Below are 22,151 nucleotides of genomic sequence, written 5' to 3'. Positions count from 1 at the left end.
AGGAAAGGCATTCAAGTGTCAAAGCCTAAATTCTTACCCCTAGAGTTTTTGGTTTATGTCTTCTTGTTCTTTCTTCAGTGAGTTGAAGGACATCTCACAAAAGCTAATACTCTTAAGTGATGTGATTATGCTTCATATAAATCAAGTCTAACTGTGGGCAATCTCCTGTGTGCTAAGTATTGTACCAGGCACTGTGGTGCCTTTGGATCAGACAGTGCTGTACTTAAATCCAGGGGCAGGTTCTTAATTGTTACTCAGCCCTAGACAAATGATTATCCTCTTGCAATCAAAGTTTCTTCATCTGTAAAATAGGACTTTTAAATTTTATTATGCCTATTTCACAGGATTATTTTTTAGATTAAAGGAATACTGTGTGAAAATAGTTGTTCCCAAACTTTGCTGCACAGTGGAATCATCTGGGGATCTTTTAAAAACACCAATGGCTGGCTCCCACATCCAGACTTTGTGAATTAATTAGTTCCGGGCATTGAGAGTTTGTTTTCAACACTTCGCAGGTGATTCTAATGTGCAACAATGTTTGGGAACTGCAGCATTAAAGTGCTAGACAGACAGCAAGCATCTGTTAAGTATTGGCTCTTCCACTTTGTTTTCTCTTCCCCAACAGAGAACCTAACACTTCCCATAACATGCTAGCTATATACTCTGTTTCTATATCCGAAGTGAACAGGATGGGTCATTTTGGTGGGAATCAAAGGCTTGAACAAGAGAAGTTCTTGACCTCTTGTGGCTGAAATTCTTACGGAGCATCTTTTCACATAAATATGGCTTCTATAGTCAACCCTGTTTAGACTTTTGAGTTTCCCAAAGGTCTGCACACTTTGCTACTTGCTCAAGTCAGAATGTGCTCCTGTCTTCAATTCCCCCCCTCTCTTTTTCCCTTCCCTCTTCTTCTCCTGGTAAACACACCTCTGGCTGGCACCTGTTTCCTGCTCACAAGTCCCCCTCAGACCCTGAGAGCTGCTACCAGGAGCAGGAGGTTGCACCTACCAGCAGGGAATCACAGAGGAGAGGCTGTGCCTGCCTTCTGACCCTTGAGTAATTCACTCTCAGTCAGGTGCTCCCAAGGGACACTCTGACTCACCAACTCCCTAATTTCAACATGAGATGACTCACTTGCCTAACTTCTCACTCCTTGGGCCAGCTGATCTCCAGGGCTTGGGGACTCACCAACTGTTTTAGTGCCAGGGAATTGAAAAATGACAAACACCTTTCACCCGCTTGTTCTGATTGGTCAGTGACTTGCAACATCTCTTGAATCTGCTTCTGGGACAAGTCCTCCCTTGTGGGTTAGTTTACATCAGTGCCTATGGAAGCCCTGAGCGGTTTCCTCACCCAACACCAAATTGCTTTCTGGAAGATCCTTTTGTCATTGTCTTAAATTGTGTCTAAAACCCCAGCCACAAGACACGTGGATGGTGCCAGAGATGGGGATGCTGGCATCCCACTTGGGTGCAAGCTCCAAGACAGCCTTCGTGGAGAGGTTCTCAGTAGAAGTGGGAAGAATTACCTGGAAATTTGTCAAAAATACACCCACGTCCTCTACCCCTACTCTATTATACTCTGGTTGGCTGAAGGAGGATGCTAGTGTGCTTATTTTGGGAAACAAAAATTCTCCTCCACCTAATCAACTATTGCATGAGTGACTTCGTTATTACCATGTCATTAAGAATTACTGATTTAGTGGGAAAATACACCTGTCTCTATAAGCAGCTCTTTCAATCTCTGCTTAATCATTAGACTCATCTGTGCAGAAGGACAAGATCCAGCCTCATCCACCAGAACAGAGGCACTAGTCCCCCCAACCAGGGAACCTACTCAACCCACTGAAGCAACCTTAGCCATTGGGGACAGCCACCAAAAACCACGGGAACTACGAACCTGCAGCCTGCAAAAAGGAGACCCCAAACACAGTAAGATAAGCGAAATGAGAAGACAGAAAAACACACAGCAGATGAAGGAGGAAGATAAAAACACACCAGACCTAACAAATGAAGAGGAAATAGGCAGTCTACCTGAAAAAGAATTCAGAATAATGATAGTAAAGATGATTCAAAATCTTGGAAATAGAATAGACAAATTGCAAGAAACAGTTAACAAGGACCTAGAAGAAATAAAGAGGAAGCAAGCAACGATGAGCAACACAATAAATGAAATGAAAAATACTCTAGATGGGATCAATAGCAGAATAACTGAGGCAGAAGGACGGATAAGTGACCTGCAAGATAAAATAGTGGAAATAACTACTGCAGAGCAGAAGAAAGAAAAAAGAATGAAAAGAACTGAGGACAGTCTCAGAGACATCTGGGACAACATTAAACGCACCAACATTTGAATTATAGGGGTCCCAGAAGAAGAGAAAAAGAAAGGGATTGAGAAAATATTTGAAGAGATTATAGTTGAAAACTTCCCTAATATAGGAAGGGAAATAGTCAATCAAGTCCAGGAAGCACAGAGAGTCCCATACAGGATAAACCCAAGGAAAAACACACCAAGACACATAATAATCAAACTGTCAAAAATTAAATACAAAGAAAACATATTAAAAGCAGCAAGGGAAAAACAACAAATAACACACAAGGGAATCCCCATAAGGTTAACATCTGATCTTTCAGCAGAAACTCTACAAGGCAGAAGGGAGTGGTCTGTCATACAGAGTGAAGTAAGTCAGAAGGAGAAAAACAAATACCGTATGCTAACACATATATATGGACTCTAAGGAAAAAAAATGTCATGAAGAGATTAGTGGTAGGACGGGAATAAAACAGACTTACTAGAGCATGGACTTGAGGATATGGGGAGGGGGAATGGTAAGCTGTGACGAAGTGAGAGAGTGGCAGGGACATATATACACTATCAAATGTAAATTAAATCGCTAGTGGGAAGCTGCCGCATAGCACAGGGAGATCACCTCTGTGCTTTGTGACCACCTAGAGGGGTGGAATAGGGAGGTTGGAGAGAGGGTGATGCAAGAGGGAAGAGATATGGGAACATATGTATATGCATAACTGAATCACTTTGTTGTAAAGGAAAAACTAACACACTATTGTAAAACAGTTATACTCCAATAAAGATGTTTAAAGAAAAATACAGATTTCCAGATCCCACCCCAAATCCACTAAATCAGAATCTTTTAAAATAGTGTAAGAAATCTGTCATTTGACAAAAGGCTCTTAGGTGATCGTGGAATTAGCCAGGGCTGAGAACCACTGACACAGCCATTAAGAGCCTGGCTTCTGGACTCAAACGTGGGATAAATCTTTATAGAGGTCACAACATCTAACCCCGCACCTCAGGTCTTGGGGTGTCAGATATAACTAAACGTTGCCATAATTGAGCACCTATTATAAGTAAGTAGTGTACTGGGTGCTTTATACACATTATTACATTTAATTCTCACAATAATTAACTTTATATATGAAGTTCAGAGAGATGAAGACTGTACGTAGCAAAATCCAGATAGACAACCAGGTCTAATTCCAAAGCTCATGCCCATTTCACATCACACTCTGCCCTAGTGTGTGAGTGTTGGATGCATGAATTAGCAATACTTAGTTAGCCCTTCTTAAAAATTAGAACACCTCCCTATGGCCTTAGTCTCAACAGTTACCACCTCATTCAGATACCTGAAATGATACCCACTTAATCACGTGAAGGCAGATAAAAACAGCACCAATTTCAGGTAAATGCCCATGTGGGAGTTTTCAGGTGGCCCAAAATAGGCAGGTGACCTCTGAATTCTAAGTTTTAAGCACCCATTGTCTCATGAGCATACATGGAGTCTCAGACCCAGGATGGTGAGAAAGCCTGAGCCCAGAGTTTTGAGGAGCCTGAAGGAAGTGGCCTGGTGTTGAAAAAGGGGACAAGCTTCCAATTACAAAAGAGAAGGCTTGGAAGGATTCTAGTGTGGAGGAAACTGCTTGCTCGCCCACCAGTGCTTTTGTCCCACTAGATAGTGTTTCATATAGTACGCAACCATAAGGCCCTTGAACTGTATTTTACAGTTAACCACGGGTCCCACATGTTGGGCTACACACGAAAGTAAACATCAGATGTTGAGATGCTTAGGAGAGACATGTACCATCAGGTGGGCAGCCAATGAATCAGAGAGGCCAACTGCAGGGAGAAGGGCAGGAGCAGGCAAGGCTCATGGGCCTAGGAGTTAAAGGAAGCTGTCCCAAGGAGGAATTGACACAGGGCTTGGCTGGGTGTGAGGAGTGCTGGGTTCAGGGGACATGGCTGGAGACAGAAGGTGTCAAAGGCCGTTGAGGACACGGGGCAGGGGAAGGGTAAGCTGAAACGAAGTGAGAGAGTGGCATGGACATATATACACTAGCATATGTAAAATAGATAGCTACTGGGAAGCAGCTACATAGCACAGGGAGATCAGCTCAGAGCTTTGTGACCACCTAGAGGGGTGGGATAGGGAGGGTGGGAGGGAGATGCAACAGGGAGGACATATGGGGATATATGTATATGTATAGCTGTTATAAAGCAGAAACTAACACAGCATTGTAAAGCAGTTATGCTCCAATAAAGATGTTTAAAAAAAAAAAAAAAAGGCTACGGAAGGCCTGCAGACCTTCCAGTCTACAAATCCACAGTGTGCTCTGAAAACTGCAATCAATCTACACCACAACTCAGGGTCAGACAATCTCCTGGTTTCCAGGGGTAGGCAGCTGAGGTGTATGGAGCCACAGCTTAAACTCTCTCTGCCACATGCACAGGCACTTACAGATGTGTGTACATACACACCCACACACGTTCACTGGATCCCTCCTACACATATACATGCACACACACACACACACACACACACACCCTCGCCCAGCTGCTACTTTCAGAACTGCCCTCATCACCTCATTTTAAGAGTCCTCAGAGATCAGCTCGGTGCTTTGTGACCACCTAGAGGGGTGGGATAGGGAGGGTGGGAGGGAAGGAGACGCAAGAGGGAAGAGATATGGGAACATATGTATATGTATAACTGATTCACTTTGTTATAAAGCAGAAACTAACACACCATTGTAAAGCAATTATACTCCAATAAAGATGTTAAAAAAAATCAGAAAAGAAAAAAGAAAAACAAAACAAGTGAAAAAAAAAACAAGCCCTCAGGAGTCCTGGAGTGTGTGGAGATTCAGGACCTCCCCAGCTGAGGGCGAGCTGGAGCCCTGTGACGTTTGCTGTGACTGGTGGCCTCACTGGGGCACCCAGGAACAGATGGATGAGAGTGCAGCAGGAAAGGACTCATCTTGAGGGAGGCAGCTGTCTATTCAGAGGCTGAAGGCAGACAGTCCTTCCAGCAAAGGACATTCCTCCCTTTTAGTTCATTTCTGATTGATCCAGAAACTTAGTCTTAATGGCTCATTTGTCCAAAAGTACATCTTCCCTCCATTGGGTAAATGGTGCCCATTGACGCAGTGAGACACTCACAGAGAAGGGTTAGCCTCACATTGCTTTACCTCTTAGAAGGCTCTTATTTCTTTTTAATTAAAAACAGTGAGAGCCTACTAGGTGGGAACACACCCTAGAGTTTCCTTGTGCTGAAGAGATGGGGTGCACAGATGTGGCAACAGATAGGAGAGGTGGGACATGGGGGAAAAGAGGTTAAGAGTGAATTTCTGGGCTTCCCTGGTGGCGCAGTGGTTGAGAGTCCGCCTGCCGATGCAGGGGACGCGGGTTCGTGCCCCAGTCTGGGAAGATCCCACATGCCGCGGAGCGGCTGGGCCCATGAGCCATGGCCGCTGAGCCTGCACGTCCGGAGCCTGTGCTCTGCAGTGGGAGAGGCCACAACGGTGAGAGGCTGAGTTAGGCAAGGGTATTGAAGGTTTGTGGGGACTGAGGTGGCATATTTCATAGGTAGCATCTGATTTTCCAGAAGGACACTTACTCTCTCACCGACTCATTTTCTTCCTACTTGGATCTTTCATGCTCTCCCTTATTCCACTGATTTCCTTCTGGTCCTACTGGCCCCTTAGCAATCTGATCCTTTCTTCCCATTCTACTCACTGTCTCGTCAGATCTCCCACTGTTAGCCCGTGACTGTGACACCTGACACTGATGTGTATGGCACACTTGAGTTCCCCAAACACTCTCACTGTATCACCTCACTTTTTCCTGCAAAACAAACTTCTTCCTCTTTCACCAAAAAGGTACATCCATAGGATTGCTTTTTTCCCAAAGAGTAAAACATAAAGACTAAGTTTGGCTGCTTTGTGTGTTTCTTTCTGTTCATTGTTCTAGAATCTCAGTGTATCTGCATTACTGTCACTTATTTTAGCGTCTGCAGAGCCTAGTGCACAGGATTCACAAACCAGTAAGTTCTGAGAATGCTGGAAACTTCTGATTACGTTGCTCATTAAGGAGTGGAGTTTACGGTCCTGGACCCAGACCATTAGAGCTGGTTGACAATGGAATAAGCTGCTTTAAAAAGTGGTGAGACCCTCATCAGTGGAGGTGTTCAAACAGCAACAGGATGGCTCTTCTGAATATTGTAGATGGAACTGGTGGATAGAGTGGGAGGTTAGATTGAAATCCCCTATACTTCCTGTCAACTTCTCTGGTTTTCTGATTGCATGAAAGGGTTTACCCTTTACCCTGAGGTTTCATTAGAGTTGTTCTTATCTACAAAAAGTTTTGCAGCAAAGATTCTCTGAGGATTGTGTTTTAAGTGAAGCCTTTTATGTAGTTAAATTCTGATAAGCCCTCCTCCCTTAAAAGTAGCCTTGAGTGGGATTCTTTGGACTTCATTCAGTTTTTTTTTTCTCCCATTAACACTAGATGGCCCATCATGTCTTAGAGTAAATGCCCTGCTCAGCTTCTGAAGACAAAGCCTGTGGGGTCCTTCCACCAGAAACCACCGAGGCAGGAGGATCAACTGCCCACTCCTGTCCCTGAGCTGATTATTTCTTCCTCCTTTTCCCTTTCTTTTAAAATCTCCTGGTGGCACTTTTTAAATGAATCCTCAGCACCTTCCCAGGCTTCTTCCCCAAGCACCATTTGGTCTCAGGAATGTGAACCATTTAAATGTGAGCCTAAGGAAGCATTTCTCTAAGAGGTATGAGAGCAACACTTGACATAGTAGGTAGGTGCTTCAGGAGAACAGGTCCTTGTGCTGAAATACTGCTGCATGCATTCTTCCCCTTTGGAAAATTTTATGCATATTAGCATATTGAGAGTTCTGAGAAATCCTGTGCAAGGAAACCTATTTCAAAATGACCCGGACTTCTGCAAATTTGTATGATCATAGAAACCTTGTTATAGAACATTTTATTTTGGAAGGGAAGGGGGAAACTGGCCCATGGCAAATGAGGTGGTATCTGACAAATCTGCCAAAGGTGGCCTGAATAGGGCAAAAGGTCTCAACATTGTTCACCATCTGGGGGAAATGGTTTCCGTTTCTGGGTTATGCAATGTTTGTATCAAGTTGTGCCATGGTGCCCACCTCTACCTCTAGACATTTTGTCACAAAAAATGGAGAGCTGGCATTATTATCAGGGTCTTTCAATAACAGCAATCCCAGACACTTCCCTTGGGAATCAGTCTTTGATGAGTGCTGTTGATTTAGCTCCAAGTCACCATCCAGAGCAAGATGACCTTAATCTTCAGGGCTGTGCCCAGGTCGTGTCTGCAGGTCCCTCTAGGAGCAAGGGTATTTCATCTTCCAGCTCCAGGGCACTTGTTCTGCAGCACCTGGAAGAGAACGATAATTGCTACCATGGGATGCTCCTGGTAATTCACTTGGCAGGAGCCAGGGGCTCAGAGGCTTTCTTCACAAATCTCTAAATCAACTGGCCATGCAGATGCGAGAGCAGCAGCAGCTGTTTCAGAGGAAAGGCTATTCATCTTCTGCCTTTTATTCTCTTGTTCCTGGGAAACCTGGAAGAGTGAATGTCTCCACCACAAAGCATCACCTGTCTGGATGCTCACTAAGGTTTCACTGGGATTGTGGAATGCGCTAGGTGCTTTCAAAAGGCTTCCACATGAAGAATCAAGTTCTTTTATGGAAAGGACTTGGAGTCATGAGGGTTCTGTTTTAAAAGAGTTCATAGAATCCAAAGTTCCTGCTCTGCAGTTTGTGTCATCTGTATGTGACACAAATCAGGTATTTATTGTACCTAGTATTCTTCTAAGAACTGGAGGAGGTTCAGAAGAATGTATTAGATGCTGGATCTGACCTTTTGGTTAACTGGTACTACTAGGGAGACTTAAGAAAGGGGCACTAATTACCCTCCAATAATTTAGATTCTCCCCTGAACCACTCCAAATCACCATGAGAGAGATTAGAAAAGAAGGCTTGCCTTCTTTGTGAAAATGGTGTCAGTATCCAGCCTTAAAACAAATTAGTGTACTCATTTTTCAATAAGAGAAGTATTTTGAATTTTCTGTTTCATCCATTTGGAAGTAAAGGAATATTTCATTTCCTCCTTTAAAATTATACCAGGTGTTAATGCTTTTAAAGACCGAGCTGTTTTAAAATTTCTCCTTTATTTCAGTTTATCAGGAACACTTCCAACAATGGTCTTTTACATAACGGTATCTAGTGCAAATGCAGGAGCCTGACAACTTAGGCAAAGCAGTTCATGTGCAGTCCTCCATCCTGTCCTCAAAATGTATATTTATATCACACAGATTTTTACACTGAATATTGAAAAGTAAAGTAGGATCTGCTACAATTTCCCTTTAAAATCTATAAAAACTTCGAGATTTTAAAAAGGTTACTTAATACATGTGCACTACCTTAAAAAACTTGGCTATTGTCAATAAAGTGCTAGCATTTGTGAAATTATTAATCCCATTAGAAATAATATTTCTCATATATCCTGGGAATTTGTGGCAGAATAAAGCATATCCAAAGTTAAAAAAAAGAAAACTTGCCTGGTTAACACAGCTCAGCATCCCCACGTGGATGTTTAATAGGTACCACACACTTACCATGTTCAAAGCTGAGCTCCTGGTCTTCATTCCCAGTCTGGTGTTCCTGGTCTTCCTCATTCCAGATGACAGCAACTCTATTCGTTTTTAGACAAAAGTCTGAGAGCCATTTCTGAATAGAGGCCAACCAATCTCTATTGGCAAGTGCATTGGCTCTACTTCCCCAAATAGCCAGACTCTAACCACTGTCATAACCTTCACCTGTTGCACCCTTATCTAGGTTACCTTCCTCTCTCACTCAGTTTATGGCCACAACAGTCTCCTAGGAGGTCTCCCAGGTTCTGCTTTTGTCTGCCTACAGTTTATCCTCAAGCCAGCAGCAAGAGTGACTCTTAAAAGTCACTGGAGTGAGGCTTCCCTAGTGGTGCAGTGTTTGAGAGTCTGCCTAAAGATGCTGGGGACACGGGTTCGTGCCCCGGTCCAGGAAGATCCCATATGCTGCAGAGCGGCTGAGCCCGTGAGCCACAACTACTGAGCCTGTGCGTCCGGAGCCTGTGCTCCGCAACGGGAGAGGCCACAACAGTGACAGGCCCGCGTACCGCCAAAAAAAAAAAAAAAAAAAAGTCACTGAAGTGACTTATGAGTCACTTATGAAGTCAGGAAGTGTCACTCCTCTGATAAAAACAGCTTAATGTCATCCCTCCATATTCAGCATAAAAGCCGGAGGCCTTCAGTCATCGACATGGTTCTCCATGGTCTGTGCCTCCCTCATTACCTCTCTGATTTCATTTCCTACTGCTCAGCCATATTTCCCCCCAAACACCAAGAGGACCTTCTCAGTACCTTGTTCTTGCTTGCTGTCACTTTCACATGGAGACCTCTTTCCTTAAGATATCTGTGTCGGTCAACCCCTCACCTTTGTTAGGTCTTTGCTTGAGGCTCTCTTATCATCCTGATACAAAGCACTCACTATCTCTCTCCACTGCCTTATTTTTCTAGCATTTATCACCATTGGCCATAGTTTGTAGTTTATTTTATGTTCTCCCCTCCTCCCCAGCTAGCATCTAAGCTCCTTAGGGCAGGGATGTTGTCCATTTCATGGAACAGAGCCAGACACATAGAAGGCACTCAACAAATTCTCATTGAGTGAAGGAACCAAAGAGTAGTAAGGTTCATTAAACATATATCAATATACCACCTATGATGCAGCTGCTACATATATTATTTCATTCAACCTTTACAACCTCCCCAAGAGCTAGGTATTATAATTTCACACACACACACACACACACACACACACACACACACACACACACCATGAGAAAACTGAGGCAGAAACAGGTTAACTGCATTCAATTAGCAGCTGTCACATCAGATTTAGAATGCATACCTACTTACCTTGTTAATCCATTCTCCCAACCACTCTACTACTTTCTGTTGAATCACCCAGGTAACCAGAGTTACAGGGATTCAAAGAAAAGAGAAATGGTTTGCCACTGAAGGGAATCTGGGCAAGCTTCACCCAGAAGCTAAAATTTGAGATGGATCTTGGCAGATGAATAAATTTCTAATAAGTAGAGAGAAAAAAGTGACGGTCCAAGCAAGAAGAGAAGTATGAGAGGTATGGAAGCAGAACAGCTCAAAATGTGTTCATCCAAGAGTGACTTAGAGAGGGTAACCTACTCATTCCAGTTTGCCCAGGACTTTCCTGGTTCTAGTACTGAAAACCCTGTGTCCTGGGAACCCCTCTGTCCTGGGCAAACTGGAGCAGTGGATCATCCTATGTGACAAAATGTATCAGCTTCAGTAGAATGGAGTGTTTGCATGCATTGTTGAGGAAATGTTGAGAGTAAAAGTGAAAAAGAACTTGGAGGCTGGGGGAACCAGTTTGGAGCTCATGGTGCAGGTAAGGGGAAACCTTCAGAGGTTTTTGAGTGGAGGTTGATGAGTGGAAACACAAGCCCACATGAAACAGGAAAAGGCAATGCAAGCCCGGTTGTGGTAAAATGCTGCCTTGTGTGGGGTAGACCGTGGATGCCAGAGTAGCTAATAGTAGAGGGAGATTGATCAAATCTCCTCTATCCCAGGTTGTTTCAGATAGCTGCTGCCTCTTGAAACTGACATCCTTCCCTCTCCTTAGAGCTCTTCAGTCCTTGGTAACATCTATTGCTAACATCAGCTCCTGGAGGATAGAGGTATGTCATCTTCCATGCCTTTGCATCCAAAAATAATTTATGAGCCTTGGGGATCCAGGGAAAGCCCCTGTCTTGGCTCCATTTCACATTTTCTCATCCCCTCAAATTTCTCTTTCTTCAAGCACGAACCTACAAACTGCTTTTCCCTAGAGTGGCAGGGATTGTGGTCAAATCCTTACTCACTCTATATTAGCACTTTCCATGATCTCTTTTGGGAGTTCTACACTCACTAATTTAGTAAAATGTCCTTCTTGAAATAAAAGTAAGTGCAGTGCATATTTAAACACTAGATGAAAAAAGAAGTACCAGGGAGCCTATGATTGCCTTTATCCTAGGAGAGTTCTAGGATCATCTCATGCAAATTGCACAAAAGGCAGTGATGCTGGATAAAAACCACCAAAATAAATGCACGTGATAGTTTTTTCCTCACTGTGATATATTTAATATTAAGTGCAACAGTCTTGCCATCAGAGGTCCTCAGCACTTCATGAACTAAATGGAGTGGGACAGAAGGCTTCAAGCAAAGTACTGTTCAACTGGGATAAGCAAACTAGGGTCCTGGTAGAGCTGGAAATTGTCCTTGGCTTCCACAGATATCTTGGCAACACACACACACACACACACATACACACAGACACATTTCTTCTTTTTCAATCTCCAGAACATACAAAGGAATTTTGTCTTAACAATACAAGTTCCCCTAGAGATAACTGACCTCAGTGCCTAGGAAATTATTTGTCCCCAGTTCTCTTCAGGAGTAAAGTCCGATTTTACCCAAAGGTCAGAACACTTAGCCCTTCCTATCTCTACCTCAAGCTTAGCTTGCTGGGTGAGTAGGAGCCAGTGCCCTATAATTGCAGCTGAAAGGAAGCTCTTTCCATGGCAGCACTGTCTGCACAATGAGATGGACAGAAATCAGCCAGGCTCACCCTCCATCCCACAATGCTTCCTGAGGCAATAAGAACGGAAAGAGAAAAAGAGGCTCTGACACCATATCACACTCCACTGCCAGTGGCAAAGGGGAGGGAAATGCCACTTTCCTCCACATACTCCGTATTTCCTCCTCATTTCAATGTTGCTAATTTGGATTCAGATGGAGCTGGATTCAGTTCAGGTTACCTCAGGAACTCTCTGTGTGAACTGGATAATCTGCTTGACTTCTAAACTTCAGTTTATTCATCTGTGAAACAGGGAAACACCTTTCCTGGTAACTTCAAAGTTGCCAATGGGTTGTAAGAACTGATATACCAAGTGCTTAGTGCAGAACCTAGTATATAGTAAGAGGTCGGATAAGGTAGCTAGAATTATTGTGCCTCCAACCTCTCTCTTCATTTTTGTTTGCTTGTTTGTTTGTTTTTGCCATGCCTTGCAGCATGTGAGATCTTGGTTCCCCCACCAGGGATTGAACCTGTGCCCCCTGCAGTGGAAGCATGGAGTCCTAATTGCTGGACCACCAGGGAATTTCCTCTCTTCATCTTCTTGCTTCCTCTGTTTCTCTCTCTCCTGCTCACTCATTTCATACCCCAACTTCAACTCCCAGCCCCGGAAGGGCAAAATGATACCTGCTTTCACCTGTCATTCATTGATTTGCTAGATGGGCTGCTTCCCAGAACCACTCTTAGAAACTTAACTGGATTTGAAATTTAAAACCATCTCATATTCATGTGTAGCTTAGACATTGCTTTTAACCTGGCTAATTCAAAAAAAAATTTTTTTTAAGATGGATATATATTTTAAAAGCTCATAAGTTCTCTTGGGTACCAAATGGGTCTTTGGAAAGAATCCTGTGACAAGTTAAGCATAAATGAACCAGAAACATAGAGATTAAATTCCTCCTGAAACACTCCTGGGTGTGGAAATTAAGGAAAAAGCAATTGGAAATGTTTCCCTGTTTTGCAGAGCTGCATGCAGCTGGCTTCCCTTAAGGATGCCTGCTGAGCGGTGGGAAGAGCTGGGCTGGCTCAGTGGAGCCTCCGGGGTACCCCCGAAGCCAGGGGGTGACTTACCCACCACCACCCCCCGGGGTGGGGCAGCGGAGGCAATTTGATGGGAGAAAATTTCATTCTAACTGCTCTTCCGGCAAAGCTCCTCTCTGGGGACCTCAGACTGGCACCTTTCACCATTGTTAAATTTACTTAAGATAAAAGCGATACCAGGCAAATGACAAGGGAAGTGCCATTAAGGGATGAGCATCAGCAGTGACTGACAGGCAGGCTCTGCTAAACGCTTGGCTGCTAGCCCCAGCCTCGGTGAGAATTGCTACCTGAACGCCTGCCTCAGCCAGACAGACACACAGGATGCAAACCCCAGCGTGTGGGCCTCAGCCCTTTGTTTCCCGGGCAGCCTCGGCCTCCAGCCCTGGCATGCACACCCCACCAGCCCTCCCATCCAGGAACAGCACCAGCGTCCATCTGGAGAGCTCAGTGCCTGCTGAAGGCGGGTACCTGCAGGTGGTGGGCCAAGAGCTCAGACTGGGCAAGAACCCATTCATCGGGCAATTAGGAGAGAGAAGAGGAGGATAACTCAGCAAACCATAATGGCACATACTCTGTCAAGTCTCTCTTTCATCCTGTTGTGTTTCGGTCTTAGTTTAAAATCATATTGGCCATCTTGATCCTTTCCTGGGATTGTGGGCCAGGAGACCCACTGGGGACCTTGCCTGGATATGCTCATATCCATCAACTCGGCTCAGGTCAGGAGTCCTACAGCACTGGGTCTTATTGAATTACTTGCTTAATCATTTTTATTAGGGTGAATTCTTGTATTGGAAAATATTCGAAAAGTACAACAACAACAAAAAGCCACAAAGATAAAGAAAGTTGGTAGTCACACAGAAAGTCTGCAATTGTTAACATATTGTTGGAAGGTCTCAGAAGCCAGAACACATGGGTTCCTGGTCCAGCTCTGCTGTATCATAGCATGTGAGCCTGGGAGAGTAACTTATCCCCTCTATGCTTTCAGTCTCTTCATCTGTAAAATGAAGTACAGAACCCACCTTATGGAGTTGTGAACATGCCATAAGTTTAAAAACTGAAGCATTTAGGAGAGGGCCCAGGGCACTGTAAAGACTCAACAAATGTTAGTTGTTTTCATGCAGCAATTTTCACCAATCTGTGATTGCAGTTGCCATTGCATTAGATCAGTGATTCTCTGCCTGGGGAGATTTTGCCCCCTGCCCCTGCAGGGATGTTTGACAGTATCTGGAAATATTTTCTGTCACCATTTGGGGAGGGGAGACTACTGGCATCTAGTGAGTAGAGGTCAGGAATGCTACTTAACATCCTACAATACACAGATGGCCGCCCCCAATAGCAAAGAATGATCTGGTCCCAAATGTCAATAGTGCTGAGGCTGAGATCCTGCATTAGATTAAGACACAAACTATGACAAATCCCAGCCCGCACCTACTCACCCTGAACTTCAGCTCCCCCTCAGGGCATTTAGTAGTATTTTCCAGGGGTCCTGGGTGATGGTGTATCTTATATATGCTTGGGAACTCACCTCTCTTCTGTTGCAGCCTCATCTCCACCTGTGTGGCTGCTCTCCCTGTGATGGCCCCTCTGCTGGTGACACCCGGAGCTGAGTTGGAGGCTGGGGACAGGGTGGACCTTCTCCCAAATCTCTGAAGCTTTGTTACCTAGGTCTTCAAGAGGCATCATGGATGCCCAGAGGCTGGCGGTTTTTACCGACACAGCCTTCAGCTTCTCTCCTTAAATGCTTTCTCAGTTGAGTCTCAAAATCAGACTCTGGCTGGGTTTTAGGACAGAGTCTATGTTATTGAAATTATCCTCATCTTCTCATCTTCATGAGTATCTCCATCCCCAACCTTCCGTCAGTCCAAAACATAACGATCTCATGCATATCATATCTCTCATCAGCTCATGCAAACAGACTCTTCGAGGCAGCAAGCCAAAGGTGTCCATTTCTTAGCAATATTCTTGCTAGTACACACGAACTTATAGATGTATAACTTTAAAACACAATTGTGATTTTACCATACCCCTGAGGCCTAAATCTTTCACTAAACAAAATAGCATTAGCTTATTCAGATGTCATTAAATTGTCGTCCACATCTCTATTTTATTGACTGTATAGAATTCCATTTCATTGCTATATAATATCTTTGAGCCCATTTCCATTTTATTAGACATTGATGTTGTTCCCTAATATTGAAAATAATAAGATAATGTAGCACTGAATATCCTTAACAAAACATCTTCATACTCTTGTCCAATTATTTTCTTAGGATAAATTTCTAGAATATCATTTAAGGGTTTTTTCTGTGTGTGGGGGGGTGTTGTACGCAGGCCTCTCACTATTGTGGCCTCTCCCGTTGCGGAGCACAGACTCCGGACGCACAGGCTCAGCGGCCATGGCTCTCGGACCCAGCGCTACGCGGCATGTGGGATCTTCCCGGACTGGGGCACGAACCCGTGTCCCCTGCATCGGCAGGCGGACTCTCAACCACTGCGCCACCAGGGAAGCCTTTAATTAAGGGTTTTGATACATATCGAAGAAGAAAAGATTTAGACACTGTTTTAGCAACAGTGTCTGCCTATCATAAGGACATCAGAATAGCAATTCAACATTCAAAATGGCTGGGAAAATTAAGTCCTTTAGTTACTGGGACATTTTAGTTAGGTGAGAATTTTTACCCACTAATATCACATATGGAAGGATTATTTTAAATAACGTACTTAACACTAATTTACCCAGAACAAAATTCCACCTTGCTTTAATAATTCAAAAGGCAATCACGGTGCTTCAAGGTCATTAATATAACCTCACTTCTCACCGTAGAATTTCAGATCATGTGTGTAAAAGCTCTTTGTAAGTGGCAAAAGAAACTATAGAGATATGAAGGTTTATGATTTCAATTTTTAAATAGAAATTGCATTGGCCTGATTCAACAAGAAATGACATATCGTGAAAACTTTTTTGGATAAGGCCCTGATATTTACTTACATGCCATTTATCCCTTCCTTATAAAAGCAAAGTAAAGAATGTTGAAAAATTCCTGTTGCTTCAGGGTTTTTTTTTTATTATGTTCTAGATGAATATATTTTACTATAATTTTGATATCTCAAAATATCAGTCATATATTTTTTCCAGTACCCCCCCAATGATAAATTTAGGATGATAATAATAGAGAAACATCACAGTGAAGGAAAAAGTACTTTCCCCTGCCTTCATCAAGTGAGCAATCTATAGGCAGACCCATCACTACCCTTAACTACCTCTTGCAGCCATGACATTGAGCAAGTCAGTTATCCTTTCTGGAACATGTTTTCTTAATAATGAAAAGGCAGTGGTTTCTAAGATCTCTTTAAGCTCTAAAACTTCTATGATTTTATGACTTGGTTCATCTCTTTTGAAGGATTTGAATTCCATTCTCTAATTTTCTTGATGAATTCTTGAGGTAAAGAGAAGCATTTTTCTTAGATAATAGGATGTTGAGTGGGACTTTCCCCAGTATCCTGGAATGTTGGCTCAAGCTCCAAAGCTTAGAACAATGGATGAGAAGTAACTCCTCATTTTAAAGAGAAGAAATAGAAACATCTTGCCAAAATGTACTCAAAGGAAGCGGAACCTCTCCAGCAACCATCCGCCCCATCAATAGTTGACAGTGAAGTGAGACAGATGCAAAGATTCAAATGGATGACTTAGAGATGCATTGAAAGAAGGTTTTTAGAGTAGCAGGGAGGACAGGGATATCTCTTCTCCATTTACTTTCCTTTTCCAGGTTGCCTCCCTCCAAATCAACTAATGAGGACTCAAGAGAAATACTCATAGAGATTGAAGGTGCCTGTGAGAAGTGGAGAAAGGTCTCTCACTGCCCCCTGGAGATTTAGGAAGTGCAGAATTGTGGGCTCCAGGGCTGAAGGAGAGAGATGGAGTGAAAGGGTCCTTGGAAGGCTTCTTTGAGATTGTAGGTGAAACTCACGACTGGTGCCTGTTCCCCACATGGAGAATTCAGAAGGCTGGAGACCAGCTGTGGCACAGCAGTAGGATCAGGAGAGAGAACAATAGTAGGCAGCCAGCTACACTACAACCTTGTGGTCTGGCAAGGATGAATAAGATTCCTATGACCAATTAGGTCCTATGGAAAGTCTCTGGGCTCAAGTCACCTTACAAGAGGGCAGCCTGTCAGGGCAAGAGTACTTCAGGAGTAAGAATTATGGGGTGAACAGTCTAGACAACCAAGGTTAGTCAAGAGAGTGGCACCAGTGACATGAAAGTCTACCCCTCTTAATCTAACCTCCTTCCCCTTGCTTGGCCCTCAGGATGTCCCAGAATACAAAATGGGGAGGTGACGGACAAAGAACAAAAGACCATATCATGCCCTTTCCCCAACTGTGGATGCTTGAACCATGAGTCAGACATGAGTTAAAGAGAGGAAGGAAGTTATGGATTGCATTTGAGATTGAAGTTGTAATATTAGGCCAGATTGGAACTTTTAATATCTTACAGGGAGTAATAATGAATTAAATTGCCCCATTTACAGCTGAAAGTGAACAAACACTGCAAGATCTGCCTGAGATTCCATGAAGGGGTGGAAAGGGGAATAAAACTGAGTAAATTTCAAGGATGGTGGACTCCACTGAGTCAACATGAAAATAACTTAGGTGTGTCCAATTAATTATGTGTTCAAGGGCCACCATATTTTGTTTGTGTGTTTTTATAGCTAAGAAAACTGAGACATGGACAATAATCTTTTTTTTTGACAATAATCTTTTAACCAAGAATATGTTTCACATATCTTAATAGTGTGTGGTTATTTTTTTCCAAACACATTTTTTCTGTGCTTTCTTTTCTATGGCCTTCTTCACTTTCACAATTATAATATTACTCTAAAATAATAATTTCATGGTAATAACAAAAATCAGTTATGTAATTTCATCATTAGATATATAAAGGAAGATTCATGACAAGATAGTGAGAAAAATTGGCCCATAATAAGGTAATGTTATATTTTAACCATAAAATTTTTACTTTCAGTGAATTTCTTCTTCAAATATGTAAGACATTTAACAAACAAGAAATGAATATTTTTATTTAGTTATACCTGTAAAGGCCATGTAGAAAGAAATCTACACTTCTCAAAGAAATTACTTTATAAAATTGGGTTTATGGAAAGTAATGGCCTTTGAAGACAGACAGACTTTGGTTAAATTCCCATCTCTACCACTTATTATTTATGTTATCTAGGGCAAATCATTTAGTCTGTCCGAGTGTCAGTTTCCTCATCCATAAAATGGGACTATTAATATTTATTTCACTGAATTGTAAGGATTCAATGAAATCACATACACCATGCATTGACTCAAAGTACACAGTCAATAAATTTGTTTCCTGCTTTCCCTCTATTTTTCAGTCCTAAAAATGTTTGCCTAATTTTATTTATTTTAGTTTGAATAAATAATCTGCTTCATCTATTATATATCCTAATAGTATGTGTGTGGTTTTTTTATTAACTGGATTTTTAATAATTATAAACTTGATCTGTAATTTTTGTTACAAGTCAAAGAGAAATTTAATGAAATGTTTAATGACCTCACCACCTCCCTAAATGCCCAATATTAACAGTTTTGGGGGACCCTTTTTCACACTCTTTCCTTTGCTCGTACAGACATTGTTTATACATTACTCTGAAAAATTGCTTTTCCCTCTTAAATATATATTTGAACACAACTCAAGTCAATACATATAACTCATGTTTGTTCTCTATAATAGCTATAAAACATTCCATAACTTGATATTCCTATTTTAATTTCTCCTTTTCATTGACATTCAGGTTACTTTCAACTTTTTGCAACCATAATTAATGTCATGATCACCCACATATGGGAATCATGCCCACTGGGGTCTGCATTTCCGAAGTCTAGAATCCCCATAGAGGGACTGCGGAGGCAAAGAGTGTGTGCATTTTAATGTTAATAGATATTGACACATATTGGAAATGTATGAGGTAAATTCATTATGTAAAAAAAAAAAAAACCAGCAAACAACTCAAAGAAAATTTGGTGAATTCTTCTATTAAGCAAAAGCAGCTTTTTATCTAACAAACCTTTAATTTGGTAAATTCAAAACCTCAGAGATTGCTTTTTCTTTGATTGAGGGAACTTTCCATGCCAGAAAGGGTATGGTGAATGGCTGAAGGGAAGTTTAATAATGTATTTTCAATTTAGTGTCCAAGGCAGGGCTCCGGTCCTCTGAATAATTTCTTTCCCTCTAGCCATTGGCCTTTGTGAGGGGAATGTGAGCTACTAGCTGCATCGGAAACTGCTCCTGATGTCACCATGCGAGCTCTTCCCATTTAGAACAAATCCAGTCTCTGGGTCACTAGAAAGTCACATGTCACACATCACATATTGTCAGCTTTTCTCTCCTATCACTCATTATTTAAGAGTGTTGGCTGAGATCCCAACATCTTTATCTCTTAGGGGGTTGGAAGCCTCAGCAGCTTCCTTCCTCTCTCTCTCTTCCCTTCCCCATATTGTTCCACTTTGGTCACTGCCTTTTAGGAAGATGTTGCTCAGTGAATCTCAGAGTCGTCTGGCCCTTTGGAGCCCTAGATTCCAATACTGATGACATCAATATCACCAAGATCAATGGGGAAAAATCTACATCTGCATCCAATTCTGGGCAGACTACAATGTGGGCTCAACCATGGAAGTTGGGGTGTCATTTTAAAAAGAATCATCAGAAACCATTGCCCTTTCTGCCCTCCTGTGAGCATGAGGACCTAACATCTGGGAAGTGATTTTTCTTAGTTTTCTTCTCTTATAATGATAACAACAACAATAATAATTTTGTGAATGCCCCCTATGTACCAAGTTCTTTGGGAAACATTTTCTGTACATTATCTTGTTTAATCCTTACAACAACCATTTTTGGATAAGGAAAACCATATTCAAGAACATTAGGTAACTTTTGCAGTGTGTCACAATTGTAAAGGGTAAAGTTGAACTTGAACCTAGAACCATCTTCCTCTGAAAACCATGTTCTAATATAACCACCATGTTATGGTATTAGAAGACAAAAGTCCCAGATAGAATTAATATAGGCAGAATAAGGTGGGACTGGGTTTTCCCAGTTACCTTGGCCAAGGGTGTCATGAGACATTTCTTTTATGTGCATAGTTGGACAAAAGTGTTGCATGGTTAAAAACAGGAACGTGGTCAATATTTATCATATAAATTCTATTGCTGAATAATAAATTTCAAAGGCATTAAAAACCCAACTTTTATGGTAAAACTGTGATAACATGTTATTTCTGATTATTTACAAGGAACTTCAGTATCTCATGGGGTCTTGGGATCATAGAAATTCAAACACTCAAAAGTAGAAAAGTCTTTTTTACCCTCTTACTTGATTCTTAATTCTCCTATTCTACATCCTTGAAATATGTCATAGATCTTCTATTTGGAGTTCACTAGCATAACCAACATGACACAGAAGAAGAACCAGACAAGTAAATAGACAATTACAATCAAAAGTGATGAATGCTGTAAAAGAGCTATGTACAAGTTACTAGGCAGTATAGAAAGGGGACCAGCTTGGATGGAGGGGGATTCAAAAGAGGCTTCTGAGGGAGTATGACAGTGTGTAGCTCTTGAAGTAAAGAAGTAAGTCTGGTAACAAAGAGGGATAGTTGAGGAATGAATGGAGATAATTCAGACAACTGTAAGTGGGCAGAAGTACCAAATCTTCAGCAAGCATGTGAGTCATAATTACGGGAGTCCCAGTGTGGCTGGAGCACAGATTGGGGGTGAAGGAGTGTTGACAGCTAAGGCAAGACCCACACTGGAAAAGTCTATCCCATGCTAATGAGTTAGGATTTTATCCTGAAAATGAAATGGAGTCACTGAAGGTTTTCAAGGGACAGAATCAAATCTGCATTTTTAAAATGAGCACCAGAGGGCAGCAATGTGGGTGATGGGTTAGAAGAGGATGAGGATGGAATTTGGGAGACTATGAGGAAGTTAGAGCAGGCCTTGACAAAGAGGTGGAAATGCGGGACGACAGAGAGCAAAAGATTCCATCACTACTTAGCAGTTATGTTGAAAGAATTTGGCAATAACATGCATGTAGTATGGGTAGAGAATGGGAGAACTAAAGGATGATGCCCGTTTCTAGCTTGGGTACCTTGATACATAAGGAAGAAAAACCCAGGAAGAAGCAGAGCCAGTTCTATCTCATTACAGGCAAACTCTAGTTATAAAACAATTCTTGTATTGACCTGACAACTACGACCCTTTAACATTCTCTGTTTTGGTCTTCGTCTGTCCTCCATCATTACAAAGAACAATGAACATTATTTTGTAGATGCACTAAGTTGCTAGTGAATAAAGACTCATAATTGATAGATACTTAAAAAGCCAGATTTTATTATCCCTATCTCTGTATATATTTATTTATATATTTATATGTTCATCTTTGAGCTCCTACAAAAACAATAATTATATAACTCCAAGGATTCATTCCCATGATTTTGCTTAATATCTGAAAAATAAGGTTACTTTCTGAGATTTTATAAGAAACAAGTAATAAAAGTTCAGCCAGCATATACACTAAGAGTCAATGCATAAATTGTGAAAAACATAATTGCACCCCATTCTTTCCCTCCACCCACTGGCTTTTTCATTGCTGGGTGTTATATGTATTACCAGTCAGACTACAGTCAGACTAGGAGGCTGACTGTAGTTCTGTTCCTGATATGATACTTTTGTTTTACAAAAGCCCTTGGGATGAGAGAATCAAATATGGAATTTGCTGAAGGGCACAAATATCGGCAGTATTCAGCTATCCAAATCCAACTTAATGACATTCAGCTAAATCTGGGATATCAAAGATACCGTTCACTCTTAATGACAACTGCTTTTTCTCTTTTTTCCCATCCAGACTTTTTTCAAAGGGAAGATAACTTTTGACTTGGTCAGTTACTGCACTTCACTCAAAGATACATGAAGAATGAAGTGGTTTTGTATAGAGACACAGTATGTGGAGGTTATAACAATTCCTGCCTCCTGATTAAGAAATTGGTGTAAACCCAAGCTGCAC

The sequence above is a fragment of the Kogia breviceps genome, chromosome 1 (assembly GCF_026419965.1).
Source record: "Kogia breviceps isolate mKogBre1 chromosome 1, mKogBre1 haplotype 1, whole genome shotgun sequence".
In the NCBI taxonomy this organism is placed as follows: domain Eukaryota; kingdom Metazoa; phylum Chordata; class Mammalia; order Artiodactyla; family Physeteridae; genus Kogia; species Kogia breviceps.
This window is presented reverse-complemented; position numbering follows the sequence as displayed.